At 53.2% G+C, this 26,507-nt stretch overlaps 2 protein-coding genes across 9 annotated transcripts in view; one reads left to right on the plus strand and one right to left on the minus strand.

The window, feature by feature from the left end:
• Positions 1-26,507, plus strand: part of LOC139230080 (cytidine deaminase-like) — a 148,368-nt gene that overhangs the window by 63,702 nt on the left and 58,159 nt on the right. The gene's annotated exons all lie outside the window — the stretch shown is intronic.
• Positions 1-26,507, minus strand: part of LOC139230079 (uncharacterized) — a 143,340-nt gene that overhangs the window by 55,629 nt on the left and 61,204 nt on the right. The gene's annotated exons all lie outside the window — the stretch shown is intronic.

The following is a 26,507-nucleotide window of genomic DNA, read 5'->3' on the forward strand; positions in this document are numbered from 1 at the left end:
AATACTGACACATTCCCCGGGCACCTGCTGTAAATACTAACACACTCCAGGGGACCCGCTGTAAATATTGACACACTCCCCGGGGACACCCTGTAAATACTGACACACACCGCGGGGACCTCCTGTAAATACAGACACATTCCCGGGGACCCCCTGAAAATACTGACACACTCCCCGGGGACACCCTGTAAATACTGACACACTCCCGGGGACCCCCTGTAAATACTGACACACTCCCGGGGATGCCCTGTAAATACTGACACACTCCAGGGGACCGCCTGTAAATACAGACACACTCCCAGGGACCCCCTGTAAATACTGGCACACTCCCGGGGACCCCCTATAAATACTGACACACTCCCAGGGACCCCCTGTAAATACAGATACATTCCCGGGGACCCCCTGCAAATACAGACACACGCCCAGGGACCCCCTGTAAATACTGACACACTCCCTTAGAACCCCTGTAAATACTGACACACTCCCGGGAACCCCCTGTAAATACTGACACACTCCCGGTTATCCCCTGTCAATACTGACGCACTCCCGTGGACCTCCTGTAAATACTGACACACTGCCGGGGATGCCCTGTAAATATTGACACACTCCCAGGGACCCCCTGTAAATACTGACACACTCCCGAGAACCACCTGTAAATACTGACACACTCCCGGTTATCCCGTCAATACTGACGCACTCCCGCGGACCTCCTGTAAATACTGACACACTGCCGGGATGCCCTGTAAATACGGATACATTCACGGGGACCACCTGTAAATACTGATACACTCCCGGGGATCCCCTGTAAATACTGACACAATCCCGGGGACCTCTTGTAAATACTGACACACTCCCGGGGACCCCCTGTAAATACTGACACACTCCCAGGGACCCCCTGTAAATACTGACACACTCCCTTAGAACCCCTGTAAATACTGACACACTCCCGGGAACCCCCTGTAAATACTGACACACTCCCGGTTATCCCCTGTCAATACTGACGCACTCCCGCGAACCTCCTGTAAATACTGACACACTGCCGCGGATGCCCTGTAAATATTGACACACTCCCAGGGACCCCCTGTAAATACTGACACACTCCCGAGAACCACCTGTAAATACTGACACACTCCCGGTTATCCCCTGTCAATACTGACGCACTCCCGCGGACCTCCTGTAAATACTGACACACTGCCGGGGATGCCCTGTAAATACGGATACATTCACGGGGACCCCCTGTAAATACTGACACACTCCCGGGGAACCCCTGTATATACTAACATACTCCCAGGGATGCCCTGTAAATACTGACACACTCCCGGGGACCCCCTGTAAATACTGACACACTCCCGGGGACCCCCTGTAAATACGGATACATTCACGGGGACCCCATGTAAATACTGACACACTCCCGGGGATTCCCTGCAAATACTGACAAACTCCCGGGTACCCCCTGCAAATACTGACACACTCCCGGCAACCCCCTGTAAATACTGATACACACCCTGGGGACCCTGTAAATACCGACACACTCCCAGGGACCCCCTGTAAATACTGACACACACCCCGGGGACCCCCTGTAAATACTGACACATTCCCCGGGGACCTCCTGTAAATACTGATACACACCCTGGGGACCCCCTGTAAATACCGACACACTCCAAGGGACCCCCTGTAAATACTGACACATTCCCCGGGGACCTCCTGTAAATACTGATACACACCCTGGGGACCCCCTGTAAATACCGACACACTCCAAGGGACCCCCTGTAAATACTGACACGTTCCCCGGGGCACCCTATAAATACTGACACACTCCCGGGGACCCCCTGGAAATACTGACACATTCCCAGGGATCCCCTTTAATACAGACACATTCCCGGGAACCCCCTGTAAATACTGACACATTCCCGGGGACCCCCTGTAAATATGGATACATTCCCGGGGACCCCCTGTAAATACTGACACAATCCCGGTGACCCCCTGTAAATACTGACACACTCCCCGGGGACCCCCTGTAAATACTGACACATTCCCCGGGGACCCCCTGTAAATACTGACACATGCCCGGGGACCCCCTGTAAATACTGACACATTCCCTGGGGACCCCCTGTAAATACTGACACACTCCCTGGGGACCCCCTGTAAATACTGACACATTCCCCGGGGACCCCCTGTAAATACTAACACATTCCCCGGGGACCCCCTGTAAATACTGACACATTCCCTGTGGACCCCCTATAAATACTGCCACGCTCCCCGGGTATGCCCTGTAAATACTGACACACTCCCAGGGACCCCCTGTAAATACGGACACATTTCCCGGGGAACCCTATAAATACTGGCACATTCCCGGGGGACCTACTTTAAATACTGACACATTCCTGGGGACCCCCTGTAAATACTGGCACATTCCCGGGGGACCTCCTGTAAATACTGACACACGCCCGGTGACCCCCTGTAAATACTGACATACTCCCCGGGGACCCCCTGTAAATACCGACACACTCCAAGGGACCCCCTGTAAATACTGACACGTTCCCCGGGGCACCCTATAAATACTGACACACTCCCGGGGACCCCTTGGAAATACTGACACATTCCCAGGGATCCCCTTTAAATACTGACACACTCCTGGGGACCCCTTGGAAATACTGACACATTCCCAGGGATCCCCTTTAAATACTGATACATTCCCAGGGAACCCCTGTAAATACGGACACATTCCCCGGGGACCCGCTTTAATACAGACACATTCCCGGGAACCCCCTGTAAATACTGACACATTCCCCGGGAACCCCCTGTAAATACTGACACATTCCCCGGGGAGCCCCTGTAAATACTGACACATTCCCTGGGGACCCCCTGTAAATACTGACACATTTCCCGGGGAACCCTATAAATATTGGCACATTCCCAGGGTACCGACTGTAAATACTGACACATTCCTGGGGACCCCCTGTAAATACTGGCACATTCCCGGGAACCCCCTGTAAATACTGACACACTCCCGGTGACCCCCTGTAAATACTGACATACTCCCCGGGGAACCCCTGTAAATACTGACACATTCCCAGGGACCCCCTGTAAATACTGACACATTCCCCGGGGCTCCCTATAAATACTGACACACTCCCGGGAACCCCCTGTAAATACTGACACATTCCCCGGGGACCCACTGTAAATACTGACACACTCCAGGGGACCCCCTGTAAATACTGACACACTCCCGGGGACCCCCTGTAAATACTGACAAACTCGCGGGGACCCCCTGTAAATACTGACACACTCCCGGGAACCCCCTGTAAATACTGACAGATTCCCCGGGGACCCCCTGTAAATACTGACACATTCTAGGGGACACCCTGTAAATACTGACACACTCCCCGGGGTCACCCTGTAAATACTGACACATTCCAGGGGACCCCCTGTAAATACTGATACACTACCCGGGGACACCCTGTAAATACTGACACACTCCCGGGGAACCTCTGTAAATACTGACACACTCCCGGGGACCCCCTGTAAATGCTGACACACTCCCGGGAATCCCCTGTAAATACTGATACACTCCCGGGGATCCACTGTAAATACTGACACACTCCCGGGGACCCCCTGTAAATACTGATACACTCCCGGGGACCCCATGTAAATACTGACACACTCCCGGGAATCCCCTGTAAATACTGATACACTCCCCGGGGACCCCCTGTAAATACTGATACACTCCCGGGGACCCCCTGTAAATACTGACACACTCCCCGGGAATCCCCTGTAAATACTGATACACTCCCGGGGATCCACTGTAAATACTGACACACTCCCGGGGATCCCCTGTAAATACTGATACACTCCCGGGGATCCACTGTAAATACTGACACACTCCCAGGGACCCCCTGTAAATATTGACACAATCCTGGGGATGCCCTGTAAATACTGACACACTCCCAGGGACCCCCTGTAAATACTGACATACTCCCGGGGATCGCATGTAAATACTGACACAATCCCGGGGACCTCTTGTAAATACTGATACACTCCCGGGGACCCCCTGTAAATACTTACACACTCCCAGGGACCCACTGTAAATACTGATACACACGCCCGTCGACCCCCTGTAAATACCGACACATTCCCGGGGACCCCCTGTAAATACTGACACACTCCCGGGGACCCCCTATAAATACTGACAAACTCGCGTGGACCCCCTGTAATTACTAACAGATTCCCCGGCGACCCCCTGTAAATACTGACACATTCCAGGGGCCCCCCTTTAAATACTGACACACTCCCGGGAACCCCCTGTAAATACTGACAGATTCTCCGGGGACCCCCTGTAAATACTGACACATTCTAGGGGACACCCTGTAAATACTGACACACTCCTCGGGGACACCCTGTAAATACTGACACACTCCTCGGGGACACCCTGTAAATACTGACACATTCCAGGGGACCCCCTGTAAATACTGACACACTCCCGGGGACCCCCTGTAAATACTGACATACTCCAGGGGACCACCTGTAAATACTGACACACTCCCAGGGACCCCCTGTAAATATTGACACAATCCTGGGGATGCCCTGTAAATACTGACACACTCCCGGGGATGGCATGTAAATACTGACACATTCCCGGGGACCGCCTGTAAATACAGACACACTCCCAGGGAGCCCCTGTAAATACTGGCACACTCCCGGGGACCCCCTGTAAATACTGACACACTCCCGGGGACCCCCTGTAAATACGGATACATTCCCGGGGACCCCCTGCAAATACAGACACACGCCCAGGGACCCCCTGTAAATACTGACACACTCCCGGTTATCCCCTGTCAATACTGACGCACTCCCGCGGACCTCCTGTAAATACTGACACACTGCCGGGGATGCCCTGTAAATATTGACACACTCCCAGGGACCCCCTGTAAATACTGACACACTCCCGAGAACCACCTGTAAATACTGACACACTCCCGGTTATCCCCTGTCAATACTGACGCACTCCCGCGGACCTCCTGTAAATACTGACACACTGCCGGGGATGCCCTGTAAATACGGATACATTCACGGGGACCCCATGTAAATACTGACACACTCCCAGGGACTCCCTGCAAATACTGACAAACTCCCGGGTACCCCCTGCAAATACTGACACACTCCCGGCAACCCCCTGTAAATACTGATACACACCCTGGGGGCCCTGTAAATACCGACACACTCCCAGGGACCCCCTGTAAATACTGACACACACCCCGGGGACCCCCTGTAAATACTGACACATTCCCCGGGGACCTCCTGTAAATACTGATACACACCCTGGGGACACCCTGTAAATACCGACACACTCCAAGGGACCCCCTGTAAATACTGACACGTTCCCCGGGGCACCCTATAAATACTGACACACTCCCGGGGACCCCCTGGAAATACTGACACATTCCCAGGGATCCCCTTTAAATACTGACACACTCCTGGGGACCCCCTGGAAATACTGACACATTCCCAGGGATCCCCTTTAAATACTGATACATTCCCAGGGAACCCCTGTAAATACGGACACATTCCCCGGGGACCCCCTTTAATACAGACACATTCCCGGGAACCCCCTGTAAATACTGACACATTCCCGGGGACCCCCTGTAAATATGGATACATTCCCGGGAACCCCCTGTAAATACTGACACACTCCCGGTGACCCCCTGTAAATACTGACACACTCCCCGGGGACCCCCTGTAAATACTGACACATTCCCCGGGGACCCCCTGTAAATACTGACACATTCCCCGGGGACCCCCTGTAAATACTGACACATTTCCTGGGGACCCCCTGTAAATACTGCCACGCTCCCCGGGTATGCCCTGTAAATACTGACACACTCCCAGGGACCCCCTGTAAATACGGACACATTTCCCGGGGAACCCTATAAATACTGGCACATTCCCGGGGGACCTACTGTAAATACTGACACATTCCTGGGGACCCCCTGTAAATACTGGCACATTCCCGGGGGACCTCCTGTAAATACTGACACACTCCCGGTGACCCCCTGTAAATACTGACATACTCCCCGGGGACCCCCTGTAAATACCGACACACTCCAAGGGACCCCCTGTAAATACTGACACGTTCTCCGGGGCACCCCATAAATACTGACACACTCCCGGGGACCCCCTGGAAATACTGACACATTCCCAGGGATCCCCTTTAAATACTGACACACTCCTGGGGACCCCTTGGAAATACTGACACATTCCCAGGGATCCCCTTTAAATACTGATACATTCCCAGGGAACCCCTGTAAATACGGACACATTCCCCGGGGACCCACTTTAATACAGACACATTCCCGGGAACCCCCTGTAAATACTGACACATTCCCGGGAACCCCCTGTAAATACTGACACATTCCCCGGGGACCCCCTGTACATACTGACACATTCCCCGGGGACCCCCTGTAAATACTGACACATTCCCTGGGGACCCCCTGTAAATACTGCCACGCTCCCCGGGTATGCCCTGTAAATACTGACACACTCCCAGGGACCCCCTGTAAATACGGACACATTTCCCGGGGAACCCTATAAATACTGGCACATTCCCGGGGTACCTACTGTAAATACTGACACATTCCTGGGGACCCCCTGTAAATACTGGCACATTCCCGGGGGACCTCCTGTAAATACTGACACACTCCCGGTGACCCCCTGTAAATACTGACATACTCCCCGGGGAACCCCTGTAAATACTGACACATTCCCCGGGGACTCCCTTTAACACTGACACATTCCCCGGGGACCTTCTGTAAATACTGACACATTTCCTGGGGACCCCCTGTAAATACTGACACATTCCCCGGGGACGCCCTGTAAATACTGACACATTCCTCGGGGACCCCCTGTAAATACTGACACGTTCCCCGTGGACGCCCTGTAAATACTGACACACTCCCAGGGACCCCCTGTAAATACTGACACATTCCCCGGGGCTCCCTATAAATACTGACACACTCCCGGGAACCCCCTGTAAATACTGACACATTCCCCGGGGACCCACTGTAAATACTGACACACTCCCGGGGACCCCCTGTAAATACTGACACACTCCCGGGGACCCCCTGTAAATACTGACAAACTCGCGGGGACCCCCTGTAAATACTAACAGATTCCCCGGCGACCCCCTGTAAATACTGACACATTCCAGGGGACCCCCTGTAAATACTGACACACTCCCGGGAACCCCCTGTAAATACTGACAAATTCCCCGGGGACCCCCTGTAAATACTGACACATACTAGGGGACACCCTGTAAATACTGACACACTCCCCGGGGACACCCTGTAAATACTGACACATTCCAGGGGACCCCCTGTAAATACTGACACACTCCCGGGAACCCCCTGTAAATACTGACAAATTCCCCGGGGACCCCCTGTAAATACTGACACATACTAGGGGACACCCTGTAAATACTGACACACTCCCCGGGGACACCCTGTAAATACTGACACATTCCAGGGGACCCCCTGTAAATACTGACACACTCCCCGGGGACACCCTGTAAATACTGACACACTCCCGGGGACCCCCTGTAAATACTGACACACTCCCGGGGACCGCCTATAAATACCGACACACTCCCGGGGACTCCCTGTAAATACTGACACACACCCGGGAATCCCCTGTAAATACTGACACACTCCCAGGGACCCCCTGTAAATACAGACACACTCCCTTAGAACCCCTGTAAATACTGACAAACTCGCGGGGACCCCCTGTAAATACTAACAGATTCCCCGGCGACCCCCTGTAAATACTGACACATTCCAGGGGACCCCCTGTAAATACTGACACACTCCCGGGAACCCCCTGTAAATACTGACAGATTCCCCGGGGACCCCCTGTAAATACTGACACATACTAGGGGACACCCTGTAAATACTGACACACTCCCCGGGGACACCCTGTAAATACTGACACATTCCAGGGGACCCCCTGTTAATACTGACACACTCCCCGGGGACACCCTGTAAATACTGACACACTCCCGGGGACCCCCTGTAAATACTGACACACTCCCGGGGACCGCCTGTAAATACCGACACACTCCCGGGGACTCCCTGTAAATACTGACACACACCCGGGAATCCCCTGTAAATACTGACACAATCCTGGGGATCCCCTGTAAATACTGATACACTCCCGGGGATCCACTGTAAATACTGACACACTCCCGGGGATCCCCTGTAAATACTGATACACTCCCGGGGATCCACTGTAAATACTGACACACTCCCAGGGACCCCCTGTAAATATTGACACAATCCTGGGGATGCCCTGTAAATACTGACACACTCCCGGGGATCGCATGTAAATACTGACACAATCCCGGGGACCTCTTGTAAATACTGATACACTCCCGCGGACCCCCTGTAAATACTGACAGACTCCCAGGGACCCACTGTAAATACTGATACACACGCCTGTCGACCCCCTGTAAATACCGACACATTCCCGGGGTCCCCCTGTAAATACTGACACACTCCCGGGGACCCCCTATAAATACTGACAAACTCGCGGGGACCCCCTGTAATTACTAACAGATTCCCCGGCGACCCCCTGTAAATACTGACACATTCCAGGGGCCCCCCTTTAAATACTGACACACTCCCGGGAACCCCCTGTAAATACTGACAGATTATCCGGGGACCCCCTGTAAATACTGACACATTCTAGGGGACACCCTGTAAATACTGACACACTCCTCGGGGACACCCTGTAAATACTGACACATTCCAGGGGCCCCCCTTTAAATACTGACACACTCCCGGGAACCCCCTGTAAATACTGACAGATTCTCCGGGGACCCCCTGTAAATACTGACACATTCTAGGGGACACCCTGTAAATATGGATACATTCCCGGGAACCCCCTGTAAATACTGACACACTCCCGGTGACCCCCTGTAAATACTGACACACTCCCCGGGGACCCCCTGTAAATACTGACACATTCCCCGGGGACCCCCTGTAAATACTGACACATTCCCCGGGGACCCCCTGTAAATACTGACACATTTCCTGGGGACCCCCTGTAAATACTGCCACGCTCCCCGGGTATGCCCTGTAAATACTGACACACTCCCAGGGACCCCCTGTAAATACGGACACATTTCCCGGGGAACCCTATAAATACTGGCACATTCCCGGGGGACCTACTGTAAATACTGACACATTCCTGGGGACCCCCTGTAAATACTGGCACATTCCCGGGGGACCTCCTGTAAATACTGACACACTCCCGGTGACCCCCTGTAAATACTGACATACTCCCCGGGGACCCCCTGTAAATACCGACACACTCCAAGGGACCCCCTGTAAATACTGACACGTTCTCCGGGGCACCCCATAAATACTGACACACTCCCGGGGACCCCCTGGAAATACTGACACATTCCCAGGGATCCCCTTTAAATACTGACACACTCCTGGGGACCCCTTGGAAATACTGACACATTCCCAGGGATCCCCTTTAAATACTGATACATTCCCAGGGAACCCCTGTAAATACGGACACATTCCCCGGGGACCCACTTTAATACAGACACATTCCCGGGAACCCCCTGTAAATACTGACACATTCCCGGGAACCCCCTGTAAATACTGACACATTCCCCGGGGACCCCCTGTACATACTGACACATTCCCCGGGGACCCCCTGTAAATACTGACACATTCCCTGGGGACCCCCTGTAAATACTGCCACGCTCCCCGGGTATGCCCTGTAAATACTGACACACTCCCAGGGACCCCCTGTAAATACGGACACATTTCCCGGGGAACCCTATAAATACTGGCACATTCCCGGGGTACCTACTGTAAATACTGACACATTCCTGGGGACCCCCTGTAAATACTGGCACATTCCCGGGGGACCTCCTGTAAATACTGACACACTCCCGGTGACCCCCTGTAAATACTGACATACTCCCCGGGGAACCCCTGTAAATACTGACACATTCCCCGGGGACTCCCTTTAACACTGACACATTCCCCGGGGACCTTCTGTAAATACTGACACATTTCCTGGGGACCCCCTGTAAATACTGACACATTCCCCGGGGACGCCCTGTAAATACTGACACATTCCTCGGGGACCCCCTGTAAATACTGACACGTTCCCCGTGGACGCCCTGTAAATACTGACACACTCCCAGGGACCCCCTGTAAATACTGACACATTCCCCGGGGCTCCCTATAAATACTGACACACTCCCGGGAACCCCCTGTAAATACTGACACATTCCCCGGGGACCCACTGTAAATACTGACACACTCCCGGGGACCCCCTGTAAATACTGACACACTCCCGGGGACCCCCTGTAAATACTGACAAACTCGCGGGGACCCCCTGTAAATACTAACAGATTCCCCGGCGACCCCCTGTAAATACTGACACATTCCAGGGGACCCCCTGTAAATACTGACACACTCCCGGGAACCCCCTGTAAATACTGACAAATTCCCCGGGGACCCCCTGTAAATACTGACACATACTAGGGGACACCCTGTAAATACTGACACACTCCCCGGGGACACCCTGTAAATACTGACACATTCCAGGGGACCCCCTGTAAATACTGACACACTCCCGGGAACCCCCTGTAAATACTGACAAATTCCCCGGGGACCCCCTGTAAATACTGACACATACTAGGGGACACCCTGTAAATACTGACACACTCCCCGGGGACACCCTGTAAATACTGACACATTCCAGGGGACCCCCTGTAAATACTGACACACTCCCCGGGGACACCCTGTAAATACTGACACACTCCCGGGGACCCCCTGTAAATACTGACACACTCCCGGGGACCGCCTATAAATACCGACACACTCCCGGGGACTCCCTGTAAATACTGACACACACCCGGGAATCCCCTGTAAATACTGACACACTCCCAGGGACCCCCTGTAAATACAGACACACTCCCTTAGAACCCCTGTAAATACTGACAAACTCGCGGGGACCCCCTGTAAATACTAACAGATTCCCCGGCGACCCCCTGTAAATACTGACACATTCCAGGGGACCCCCTGTAAATACTGACACACTCCCGGGAACCCCCTGTAAATACTGACAGATTCCCCGGGGACCCCCTGTAAATACTGACACATACTAGGGGACACCCTGTAAATACTGACACACTCCCCGGGGACACCCTGTAAATACTGACACATTCCAGGGGACCCCCTGTTAATACTGACACACTCCCCGGGGACACCCTGTAAATACTGACACACTCCCGGGGACCCCCTGTAAATACTGACACACTCCCGGGGACCGCCTGTAAATACCGACACACTCCCGGGGACTCCCTGTAAATACTGACACACACCCGGGAATCCCCTGTAAATACTGACACAATCCTGGGGATCCCCTGTAAATACTGATACACTCCCGGGGATCCACTGTAAATACTGACACACTCCCGGGGATCCCCTGTAAATACTGATACACTCCCGGGGATCCACTGTAAATACTGACACACTCCCAGGGACCCCCTGTAAATATTGACACAATCCTGGGGATGCCCTGTAAATACTGACACACTCCCGGGGATCGCATGTAAATACTGACACAATCCCGGGGACCTCTTGTAAATACTGATACACTCCCGCGGACCCCCTGTAAATACTGACAGACTCCCAGGGACCCACTGTAAATACTGATACACACGCCTGTCGACCCCCTGTAAATACCGACACATTCCCGGGGTCCCCCTGTAAATACTGACACACTCCCGGGGACCCCCTATAAATACTGACAAACTCGCGGGGACCCCCTGTAATTACTAACAGATTCCCCGGCGACCCCCTGTAAATACTGACACATTCCAGGGGCCCCCCTTTAAATACTGACACACTCCCGGGAACCCCCTGTAAATACTGACAGATTATCCGGGGACCCCCTGTAAATACTGACACATTCTAGGGGACACCCTGTAAATACTGACACACTCCTCGGGGACACCCTGTAAATACTGACACATTCCAGGGGCCCCCCTTTAAATACTGACACACTCCCGGGAACCCCCTGTAAATACTGACAGATTCTCCGGGGACCCCCTGTAAATACTGACACATTCTAGGGGACACCCTGTAAATACTGACACACTCCTCGGGGACACCCTGTAAATACTGACACATTCCAGGGGACCCCTTGTAAATACTGACACACTCCCGGGGACCGCCTGTAAATACTGACAAACTCCCGGGGACCCCCTGTAAATATTGACATACTCCAGGGGACCACCTGTAAATACTGACACACTCCCAGGGACCCCCTGTAAATATTGACACAATCCTGGGGATGCCCTGTAAATACTGACACACTCCCGGGGATGGCATGTAAATACTGACACATTCCCGGGGACCCCCTGTAAATACTGACACACTCCCGGGGACCCCCTGTAAATACTGACAGATTCCCCGGGGACCCCCTGTAAATATTGACATACTCCAGGGAACACCCTGTAAATACTGACACATTCCCCGGGGACCCCCTGTAAATACTGACACATTCCCCGGGCACCTGCTGTAAATACTAACACACTCCAGGGGACCCGCTGTAAATATTGACACACTCCCCGGGGACACCCTGTAAATACTGACACACACCGCGGGGACCTCCTGTAAATACAGACACATTCCCGGGGACCCCCTGAAAATACTGACACACTCCCCGGGGACACCCTGTAAATACTGACACACTCCCGGGGACCCCCTGTAAATACTGACACACTCCCGGGGATGCCCTGTAAATACTGACACACTCCAGGGGACCGCCTGTAAATACAGACACACTCCCAGGGACCCCCTGTAAATACTGGCACACTCCCGGGGACCCCCTATAAATACTGACACACTCCCAGGGACCCCCTGTAAATACAGATACATTCCCGGGGACCCCCTGCAAATACAGACACACGCCCAGGGACCCCCTGTAAATACTGACACACTCCCTTAGAACCCCTGTAAATACTGACACACTCCCGGGAACCCCCTGTAAATACTGACACACTCCCGGTTATCCCCTGTCAATACTGACGCACTCCCGTGGACCTCCTGTAAATACTGACACACTGCCGGGGATGCCCTGTAAATATTGACACACTCCCAGGGACCCCCTGTAAATACTGACACACTCCCGAGAACCACCTGTAAATACTGACACACTCCCGGTTATCCCGTCAATACTGACGCACTCCCGCGGACCTCCTGTAAATACTGACACACTGCCGGGATGCCCTGTAAATACGGATACATTCACGGGGACCACCTGTAAATACTGATACACTCCCGGGGATCCCCTGTAAATACTGACACAATCCCGGGGACCTCTTGTAAATACTGACACACTCCCGGGGACCCCCTGTAAATACTGACACACTCCCAGGGACCCCCTGTAAATACTGACACACTCCCTTAGAACCCCTGTAAATACTGACACACTCCCGGGAACCCCCTGTAAATACTGACACACTCCCGGTTATCCCCTGTCAATACTGACGCACTCCCGCGAACCTCCTGTAAATACTGACACACTGCCGCGGATGCCCTGTAAATATTGACACACTCCCAGGGACCCCCTGTAAATACTGACACACTCCCGAGAACCACCTGTAAATACTGACACACTCCCGGTTATCCCCTGTCAATACTGACGCACTCCCGCGGACCTCCTGTAAATACTGACACACTGCCGGGGATGCCCTGTAAATACGGATACATTCACGGGGACCCCCTGTAAATACTGACACACTCCCGGGGAACCCCTGTATATACTAACATACTCCCAGGGATGCCCTGTAAATACTGACACACTCCCGGGGACCCCCTGTAAATACTGACACACTCCCGGGGACCCCCTGTAAATACGGATACATTCACGGGGACCCCATGTAAATACTGACACACTCCCGGGGATTCCCTGCAAATACTGACAAACTCCCGGGTACCCCCTGCAAATACTGACACACTCCCGGCAACCCCCTGTAAATACTGATACACACCCTGGGGACCCTGTAAATACCGACACACTCCCAGGGACCCCCTGTAAATACTGACACACACCCCGGGGACCCCCTGTAAATACTGACACATTCCCCGGGGACCTCCTGTAAATACTGATACACACCCTGGGGACCCCCTGTAAATACCGACACACTCCAAGGGACCCCCTGTAAATACTGACACATTCCCCGGGGACCTCCTGTAAATACTGATACACACCCTGGGGACCCCCTGTAAATACCGACACACTCCAAGGGACCCCCTGTAAATACTGACACGTTCCCCGGGGCACCCTATAAATACTGACACACTCCCGGGGACCCCCTGGAAATACTGACACATTCCCAGGGATCCCCTTTAATACAGACACATTCCCGGGAACCCCCTGTAAATACTGACACATTCCCGGGGACCCCCTGTAAATATGGATACATTCCCGGGGACCCCCTGTAAATACTGACACAATCCCGGTGACCCCCTGTAAATACTGACACACTCCCCGGGGACCCCCTGTAAATACTGACACATTCCCCGGGGACCCCCTGTAAATACTGACACATGCCCGGGGACCCCCTGTAAATACTGACACATTCCCTGGGGACCCCCTGTAAATACTGACACACTCCCTGGGGACCCCCTGTAAATACTGACACATTCCCCGGGGACCCCCTGTAAATACTAACACATTCCCCGGGGACCCCCTGTAAATACTGACACATTCCCTGTGGACCCCCTATAAATACTGCCACGCTCCCCGGGTATGCCCTGTAAATACTGACACACTCCCAGGGACCCCCTGTAAATACGGACACATTTCCCGGGGAACCCTATAAATACTGGCACATTCCCGGGGGACCTACTTTAAATACTGACACATTCCTGGGGACCCCCTGTAAATACTGGCACATTCCCGGGGGACCTCCTGTAAATACTGACACACGCCCGGTGACCCCCTGTAAATACTGACATACTCCCCGGGGACCCCCTGTAAATACCGACACACTCCAAGGGACCCCCTGTAAATACTGACACGTTCCCCGGGGCACCCTATAAATACTGACACACTCCCGGGGACCCCTTGGAAATACTGACACATTCCCAGGGATCCCCTTTAAATACTGACACACTCCTGGGGACCCCTTGGAAATACTGACACATTCCCAGGGATCCCCTTTAAATACTGATACATTCCCAGGGAACCCCTGTAAATACGGACACATTCCCCGGGGACCCGCTTTAATACAGACACATTCCCGGGAACCCCCTGTAAATACTGACACATTCCCCGGGAACCCCCTGTAAATACTGACACATTCCCCGGGGAGCCCCTGTAAATACTGACACATTCCCTGGGGACCCCCTGTAAATACTGACACATTTCCCGGGGAACCCTATAAATATTGGCACATTCCCAGGGTACCGACTGTAAATACTGACACATTCCTGGGGACCCCCTGTAAATACTGGCACATTCCCGGGAACCCCCTGTAAATACTGACACACTCCCGGTGACCCCCTGTAAATACTGACATACTCCCCGGGGAACCCCTGTAAATACTGACACATTCCCAGGGACCCCCTGTAAATACTGACACATTCCCCGGGGCTCCCTATAAATACTGACACACTCCCGGGAACCCCCTGTAAATACTGACACATTCCCCGGGGACCCACTGTAAATACTGACACACTCCCGGGGACCCCCTGTAAATACTGACACACTCCCGGGGACCCCCTGTAAATACTGACAAACTCGCGGGGACCCCCTGTAAATACTGACACACTCCCGGGAACCCCCTGTAAATACTGACAGATTCCCCGGGGACCCCCTGTAAATACTGACACATTCTAGGGGACACCCTGTAAATACTGACACACTCCCCGGGGTCACCCTGTAAATACTGACACATTCCAGGGGACCCCCTGTAAATACTGACACACTCCCGGGGTCTTCCTGTAAATACTGACAAACTCGCGGGGACCCCCTGTAAATATTGACATACTCCAGGGGACCCCCTGTAAATACTGACACACTCCCAGGGACCCCCTGTAAATATTGACACAATCCTGGGGATGCCCTGTAAATACTGACACACTCCCGGGGACCGCTTGTAAATACTGATACACTCCCGGGGATGCCCTGTAAATACTGATACACTCCCGGGGATCCACTGTAAATACTGACACACTCCCAGGAACCCCCTGTAAATACTGACAAACTCCCGGGGACCCCCTGTAAATACTGACACACTCCCGGGGACCCCCTGTAAATATTGACACACTCCCGGGGACCCCCTGTAAATACTGACACATTCCCGGGGACCCCCTGTAAATACTGACACATTCCCGGGGACCCCCTGTAAATACTGACAGATTCCCCGGGGACCCCCTGTAAATACTGACACACTCCCGGGGAGCCCCTGTAAATACTGACACACACCCGGGAATCCCCTGTAAATACTGACACATTTCCAGGGACCCCCTGTAAATACTGACACACTCCCAGGGACCCCCTGTAAATACCGATACACACCCTGGGGACCACCTGCAAATACTGACACACTCCCGGGGACCCCCTGTAAATACAGACACACTCCCTTAGAACCCCTGTAAATACTGACACACTCACGGGGATGCCCTGTAAATACTGACACACTCCTGGGGACTCCCTGTAAATACTGTCACACTACCGGGAATCCCCTGTAAATACTGACACACTCCCGGGGAGCCCCTGTAAATACTGACAATCTCCCGGGGACCCCCTGTAAATATTGACGTACTCCAGGGGACCCCCTGTAAATACTGACACATTCCCCGGGGACCCCCTGTAAATACTGACACATTCCCCGGGGACCTGTTGTAAATATTGACACACTCCAGGGGACCCCCTGTAAATACTGACACACTCCCGGGGACCCCCTGTAAATATTGACACACTCCCGGGGACCCCCTGTAAATACTGACACATTCCCGGGGACCCCCTGTAAATACTGACACATTCCCGGGGACCCCCTGTAAATACTGACAGATTCCCCGGGGACCCCCTGTAAATACTGACACACTCCCGGGGAGCCCCTGTAAATACTGACACACACCCGGGAATCCCCTGTAAATACTGACACACTCCCAGGGACCCCCTGTAAATACTGACACACTCCCAGGGACCCCCTGTAAATACTGACAGATTCCCCGGGGACCCCCTGTAAATACTGACACACTCCCGGGGAGCCCCTGTAAATACTGACACACACCCGGGAATCCCCTGTAAATACTGACACACTCCCAGGGACCCCCTGTAAATACTGACACACTCCCAGGGACCCCCTGTAAATACCGATACACACCCTGGGGACCACCTGCAAATACTGACACACTCCCGGGGACCCCCTGTAAATACAGACACACTCCCTTAGAACCCCTGTAAATACTGACACACTCCGGAGGATGCCCTGGAAATACTGACACACTCCCAGGGACCCCCTGTAAATACTGACACACTCCCGGGGACCCCATGTAAATACTGACACATTCCCCAGGGCTCCCTATAAATACTGACACACTCCCGGTGACCCCCTGTAAATACAGACACATTCCCCGGGGACCCCCTGTAAATACTGACACACTCCCCGGGGACACCCTGTAAATACTGACACACTCCCGGGGACCCCCTGTAAATACTGACACACTCACGGGGATGCCCTGTAAATACTGACACACTCCTGGGGACTCCCTGTAAATACTGTCACACTACCGGGAATCCCCTGTAAATACTGACACACTCCCGGGGAGCCCCTGTAAATACTGACAATCTCCCGGGGACCCCCTGTAAATATTGACGTACTCCAGGGGACCCCCTGTAAATACTGACACATTCCCCGGGAACCCCCTGTAAATACTGACAGATTCCCCGGGGACCCCCTGTAAATACTGACACATTCTAGGGGACACCCTGTAAATACTAACACACTCCCCGGGGTCACCCTGTAAATACTGACACATTCCAGGGGACCCCCTGTAAATACTGACACACTCCCGGGGACTCCCTGTAAATACTGACAAACTCGCGGGGACCCCCTGTAAATATTGACATACTCCAGGGGACCCCCTGTAAATACTGACACACTCCCAGGGACCCCCTGTAAATATTGACACAATCCTGGGGATGCCCTGTAAATACTGACACACTCACGGGGACCGCTTGTAAATACTGATACACTCACGGGGACCGCTTGTAAATACTGATACACTCCCGGGGATGCCCTGTAAATACTGACAAACTCCCGGGTACCCCCTGCAAATACTGACACACTCCCGGCAACCCCCTGTAAATACTGATACACACCCTGGGGACCCTGTAAATACCGACACACTCCCAGGGACCCCCTGTAAATACTGACACACACCCCGGGGACCCCCTGTAAATACTGACACATTCCCCGGGGACCTCCTGTAAATACTGATACACACCCTGGGGACCCCCTGTAAATACCGACACACTCCAAGGGACCCCCTGTAAATACTGACACATTCCCCGGGGACCTCCTGTAAATACTGATACACACCCTGGGGACCCCCTGTAAATACCGACACACTCCAAGGGACCCCCTGTAAATACTGACACGTTCCCCGGGGCACCCTATAAATACTGACACACTCCCGGGGACCCCCTGGAAATACTGACACATTCCCAGGGATCCCCTTTAATACAGACACATTCCCGGGAACCCCCTGTAAATACTGACACATTCCCCGGGGACCCCCTGTAAATACTGACACATTCCCTGGGGACCCCCTATAAATACTGCCACGCTCCCCGGGGACCCCCTGTAAATACTGACACATTCCCTGGGGACCCCCTGTAAATACTGACACACTCCCTGGGGACCCCCTGTAAATACTGACACATTCCCCGGGGACCCCCTGTAAATACTAACACATTCCCCGGGGACCCCCTGTAAATACTGACACATTCCCTGGGGACCCCCTATAAATACTGCCACGCTCCCCGGGTATGCCCTGTAAATACTGACACACTCCCAGGGACCCCCTGTAAATACGGACACATTTCCCGGGGAACCCTATAAATACTGGCACATTCCCGGGGGACCTACTTTAAATACTGACACATTCCTGGGGACCCCCTGTAAATACTGGCACATTCCCGGGGGACCTCCTGTAAATACTGACACACGCCCGGTGACCCCCTGTAAATACTGACATACTCCCCGGGGACCCCCTGTAAATACCGACACACTCCAAGGGACCCCCTGTAAATACTGACACGTTCCCCGGGGCACCCTATAAATACTGACACACTCCCGGGGACCCCTTGGAAATACTGACACATTCCCAGGGATCCCCTTTAAATACTGACACACTCCTGGGGACCCCTTGGAAATACTGACACATTCCCAGGGATCCCCTTTAAATACTGATACATTCCCAGGGAACCCCTGTAAATACGGACACATTCCCCGGGGACCCGCTTTAATACAGACACATTCCCGGGAACCCCCTGTAAATACTGACACATTCCCCGGGAACCCCCTGTAAATACTGACACATTCCCCGGGGAGCCCCTGTAAATACTGACACATTCCCTGGGGACCCCCTGTAAATACTGACACATTTCCCGGGGAACCCTATAAATATTGGCACATTCCCAGGGTACCGACTGTAAATACTGACACATTCCTGGGGACCCCCTGTAAATACTGGCACATTCCCGGGAACCCCCTGTAAATACTGACACACTCCCGGTGACCCCCTGTAAATACTGACATACTCCCCGGGGAACCCCTGTAAATACTGACACATTCCCAGGGACCCCCTGTAAATACTGACACATTCCCCGGGGCTCCCTATAAATACTGACACACTCCCGGGAACCCCCTGTAAATACTGACACATTCCCCGGGGACCCACTGTAAATACTGACACACTCCCGGGGACCCCCTGTAAATACTGACACACTCCCGGGGACCCCCTGTAAATATTGACGTACTCCAGGGGACCCCCTGTAAATACTGACACATTCCCCGGGGACCCCCTGTAAATACTGACACATTCCCCGGGGACCTGTTGTAAATATTGACACACTCCAGGGGACCCCCTGTAAATACTGACACACTCCCGGGGACCCCCTGTAAATATTGACACACTCCCGGGGACCCCCTGTAAATACTGACACATTCCCGGGGACCCCCTGTAAATACTGACACATTCCCGGGGACCCCCTGTAAATACTGACAGATTCCCCGGGGACCCCCTGTAAATACTGACACACTCCCGGGGAGCCCCTGTAAATACTGACACACACCCGGGAATCCCCTGTAAATACTGACACACTCCCAGGGACCCCCTGTAAATACTGACACACTCCCAGGGACCCCCTGTAAATACCGATACACACCCTGGGGACCACCTGCAAATACTGACACACTCCCGGGGACCCCCTGTAAATACAGACACACTCCCTTAGAACCCCTGTAAATACTGACACACTCCGGAGGATGCCCTGGAAATACTGACACACTCCCAGGGACCCCCTGTAAATACTGACACACTCCCGGGGACCCCATGTAAATACTGACACATTCCCCAGGGCTCCCTATAAATACTGACACACTCCCGGTGACCCCCTGTAAATACAGACACATTCCCCGGGGACCCCCTGTAAATACTGACACACTCCCCGGGGACACCCTGTAAATACTGACACACTCCCCGGGGACCCCCTGTAAATACTGACACACTCCCGGGGACCCCCTGTAAATACTGACACACTCACGGGGATGCCCTGTAAATACTGACACACTCCTGGGGACTCCCTGTAAATACTGTCACACTACCGGGAATCCCCTGTAAATACTGACACACTCCCGGGGAGCCCCTGTAAATACTGACAATCTCCCGGGGACCCCCTGTAAATACTGACGTACTCCAGGGGACCCCCTGTAAATACTGACACATTCCCCGGGAACCCCCTGTAAATACTGACAGATTCCCCGGGGACCCCCTGTAAATACTGACACATTCTAGGGGACACCCTGTAAATACTAACACACTCCCCGGGGTCACCCTGTAAATACTGACACATTCCAGGGGACCCCCTGTAAATACTGACACACTCCCGGGGACTCCCTGTAAATACTGACAAACTCGCGGGGACCCCCTGTAAATATTGACATACTCCAGGGGACCCCCTGTAAATACTGACACACTCCCAGGGACCCCCTGTAAATATTGACACAATCCTGGGGATGCCCTGTAAATACTGACACACTCACGGGGACCGCTTGTAAATACTGATACACTCCCGGGGATGCCCTGCAAATACTGATACACTCCCGGGGATCCACTGTAAATACTGACACACTCCCAGGAACCCCCTGTCAATACTGACAAACTCCCGGGGACCCCCTGTAAATATTGACACACTCCAGGGGACCCCCTGTAAATACTGACACACACCCCGGGGACACCCTGTAAATATTGACACACTCCAGGGGACCCCCTGTAAATACCGATACACACCCTGGGGACCACCTGCAAATACTGACACACTCCCGGGGACCCCCTGTAAATACAGACACACTCCCTTAGAACCCCTGTAAATACTGACACACTCCGGAGGATGCCCTGGAAATAGACACACTCCCAGGGACCCCCTGTAAATACTGATACACATGCCCGGCGACTCCCTGTAAATATTGACACACTCCCGGGGACCCTCTATAAATACTGACACAATCCTTTGGAACCCCTGTAAATACTGACACACTCCCGGGGACTCCATGTAAATACCGACACATTCCCCAGGGCTCCCTATAAATACTGACACACTCCCGGTGACCCCCTGTAAATACTGACACATTCCCCGGGGACCCCCTGTAAATACTGACACACTCCCCGGGGACCCCCTGTAAATACTGACACACTCCCCGGGAATCCCCTGTAAATACTGACACACTCCCAGGGACCCCCTGTAAATACAGACACACTCCCTTAGAACCCCTGTAAATACTGACACACTCCGGAGGATGCCCTGGAAATACTGACACACTCCCAGGGACCCCCTGTAAATACTGACACACTCCCAGGGACCCCCTGTAAATACCGATACACACCCTGGGGATCACCTGCAAATACTGACACACTCCCGGGGACCCCCTGTAAATACAGACACACTCCCTTAGAACCCCTGTAAATACTGACACACTCCGGAGTATGCCCTGGAAATACTAACACACTCCCAGGGACCCCCTGTAAATACTGATACACATGCCCGGCGACTCCCTGTAAATATTGACACACTCCCGGGGACCCTCTATACATACTGACACAATCCTTTGGAACCCCTGTAAATACTGACACACTCCCGGGGACCCCATGTAAATACTGACACATTCCCCAGGGCTCCCTATAAATACTGACACACTCCCGGTGACCCCCTGTAAATACAGACACATTCCCCGGGGACCCCCTGTAAATACTGACACACTCCCCGGGGACACCCTGTAAATACTGACACACTTCCCGGGGACCCCCTGTAAATACTGACACACTCCCGGGGACCCCCTGTAAATACTGACACACTCCCGGGGATGCCCTGTAAATACTGACACACTCCTGGGGACTCTCTGTAAATACTGTCACACTACCGGGAATCCCCTGTAAATACTGACACACTCCCGGGGACCCCCTGTAAATACTGATACACTCCCGGGGATCCCTTGTAAATACTGACACATTCCCGGTGACCCCCTGTAAATACTGACACATTCCAGGGCACCCCCTGTAAATTCTGACACACTCCCGGGGAGCCCCTGTAAATACTGACAAACTCCCGCGGACCCCCTGTAAATATTGACATACTCCAGGGGACCCCCTGTAAATACAGACACATTCCCGGGGACCCCCTGAAAATACTGACACACTCCCCGGGGACACCCTGTAAATACTGACACACTCCCCGGGGACCTGTTGTAAATATTGACACACTCCAGGGGACCCCCTGTAAATACTGACACACTCCCCGGGGACACCCTGTAAATACTGACACACTCCCCGGGGACCCCCTGTAATTACAGACACATTCCCGGGGACCCCCTGAAAATACTGACACACTCCCCGGGGACACCCTGTAAATACTGACACACTCCCGGGGACCCCCTGTCAATACTGACACACTCCGGAGGATGCCTTGGAAATACTGACACACTCCCAGGGACCCCCTGTAAATACTGATACACATGCCCGGCGACTCCCTGTAAATATTGACATACTCCCGGGGACCCTCTATAAATACTGACACACTCCCGGGGACTCCATGTAAATACTGACACATTCCCCAGGGCTCCCTATAAATACTGACACACTCCCGGTGACCCCCTGTAAATACTGACACATTCCCCGGGGACCCCCTGTAAATACTGACACACTCCCCGGGGACACCCTGTAAATACTGACACACTCCCCGGGGACCCCCTGTAAATACTGACATGCTCCCGGGGAGCCCCTGTAAATACTGACAAACTCCTGGGGACCCCCTGTAAATATTGACATACTCCAGGAGACCCCCTGTAAATACTGACACATTCCAGGGGACCCCCTGTAAATACTGACACACTCCCTAGGAGCCCCTGTAAATACTGAAAAACTCCCGGGGACCCCCTGTAAATATTGACATACTCCAGGGGACCCCCTGTAAATACTGACACATTCCCCGTTGACCCCCTGTAAATACTGACACATTCCCCGGGGACCTGTTGTAAATATTGACACACTCCAGGGGACCCCCTGTAAATACTGACACACTCCCCGGGGACACCCTGTAAATATTGACACACTCCAGGGGACCCCCTGTAAATACTGACACACTCCCAGGGACCCCCTGTAAATACAGACACACTCCCTTAGAACCCCTGTAAATACTGACACACTCCAGAGGATGCCCTGGAAATACTGACACACTCCCAGGGACCCCCTGTAAATACTGACACACTCCCTGGGACCCCCTGTAAATACCGATACACACCCTGGGGACCACCTGCAAATACTGACACACTCCCGGGGACCCCCTGTAAATACAGACACACTCCCTTAGAACCCCTGTAAATACTGACACACTCCGGAGGATGCCCTGGAAATACTGACACACTCCCAGGGACCCCCTGTAAATACTGATACACATGCCCGGCGACTCCCTGTAAATATTGACACACTCCCGGGGACCCTCTATAAACACTGACACAATCCTTTGGAACCCCTGTAAATACTGACACACTCCCGGGGACTCCATGTAAATACTGACACATTCCCCAGGGCTCCCTATAAATACTGACACACTCCCGGTGACCCCCTGTAAATACTGACACATTCCCCGGGGACCCCCTGTAAATACTGACACACTCCCCGGGGACACCCTGTAAATACTGATACACTCCCCGGGGACCCCCTGTAAATACTGATACACTCCCGGGAACCCCCTGTAAATACTGACACACTCCCCGGGAATCCCCTGTAAATACTGATACACTCCCGGGGATCCACTGTAAATACTGACACACTCCCAGGGACCCCCTGTAAATATTGACACAATCCTGGGGATGCCCTGTAAATACTGACACACTCCCAGGGACCCCCTGTAAATACTGACACACTCCCAGGGACCCCCTGTAAATACTGACATACTCCCAGGAACCCCCTGTAAATACTGACAAACTCCCAGGGACCCCCTGTAAATACTGACACACTCCCGGGGACCCCCTATAAATACTGACAAACTCGCGGGGACCCCCTGTAATTACTAACAGATTCCCCGGCGACCCCCTGTAAATACTGACACATTCCAGGGGCCCCCCTTTAAATACTGACACACTCCCGGGAACCCCCTGTAAATACTGACAGATTCTCCGGGGACCCCCTGTAAATACTGACACATTCTAGGGGACACCCTGTAAATACTGACATACTCCTCGGGGACACCCTGTAAATACTGACACATTCCAGGGGACCCCCTGTAAATACTGACACACTCCCGGGGACTCCCTGTAAATACTGACAAACTCCCGGGGACCCCCTGTAAATATTGACATACTCCAGGGGACCACCTGTAAATACTGACACACTCCCAGGGACCCCCTGTAAATACTGACACATTCTAGGGGACCCCCTGTAAATACTGACACACTCCCGGGGACACCCTGTAAATACTGACACATTCCAGGGGTCCCCCTTTAAATACTGACACACTCCCGGGAACCCCCTGTAAATACTGACAGATTCTCCGGGGACCCCCTGTAAATACTGACACATTCTAGGGGACACCCTGTAAATACTGACACACTCCTCGGGGACACCCTGTAAATACTGACACATTCCAGGGGACCCCCTGTAAATACTGACACACTCCCGGGGACTCCCTGTAAATACTGACAAACTCCCGGGGACCCCCTGTAAATATTGACATACTCCAGGGGACCACCTGTAAATGCTGACACACTCCCAGGGACCCCCTGTAAATATTGACACAATCCTGGGGATGCCCTGTAAATACTGACACTCTCCCGGGGATGGCATGTAAATACTGACACATTCCCGTGGACCCCCTGTAAATACTGACACACTCCCGGGGACCCCTGTAAATACTGACAGATTCCCCGGGGACCCCCTGTAAATATTGACATACTCCAGGGGACCCCCTGTAAATACTGACACACTCCCAGGGACCCCCTGTAAATATTGACACAATCCTGGGGATGCCCTGTAAATACTTACACACACCCGGGGACCTCTTGTAAATACTGATACGCTTCCGGGAACCCCCTGTAAGTATTGACATACTCCAGGGGACCCCCTGTAAATACTGACACATTCCCCGGGGACCCCCTGTAAATACTGACACACTCACGGGGACCGCCTGTAAATACCGACACACTCCCGGGGACTCCCTGTAAATACTTACACACACCCGGGAATCCCCTGTAAATACTGACACACTCCCAGGGACCCCCTGTAAATACTGACACACTCCCAGGGACCCCCTGTAAATACCGATACACACCCTGGGGACCCCTGTAAATACTGACACACTCCGGAGGATGCCCTGGAAATACTGACACACTCCCAGGGACCCACTGTAAATACTGATACACATGCCCGGCGACCCCCTGTAAATATTGACACACTCCCGGGGACCCTCTATAAATACTGACACAATCCTTTGGAACCCCTGTAAATACTGACACACTCCCGGGGACCCCATGTAAATACTGACACATTCCCCAGGGCTCCCTATAAATACTGACACACTCCCGGGGATCCCTTGTAAATACTGACACATTCCCGGGGACCCCCTGTAAATACTGACACACTCCCGGGGAGCCCCTGTAAATACTGACAAACTCCCGGGGACCCCCTTTAAAT

This window comes from Pristiophorus japonicus, chromosome 19, assembly GCF_044704955.1.
Source record: "Pristiophorus japonicus isolate sPriJap1 chromosome 19, sPriJap1.hap1, whole genome shotgun sequence".
Lineage (NCBI taxonomy): Eukaryota > Metazoa > Chordata > Chondrichthyes > Pristiophoridae > Pristiophorus > Pristiophorus japonicus.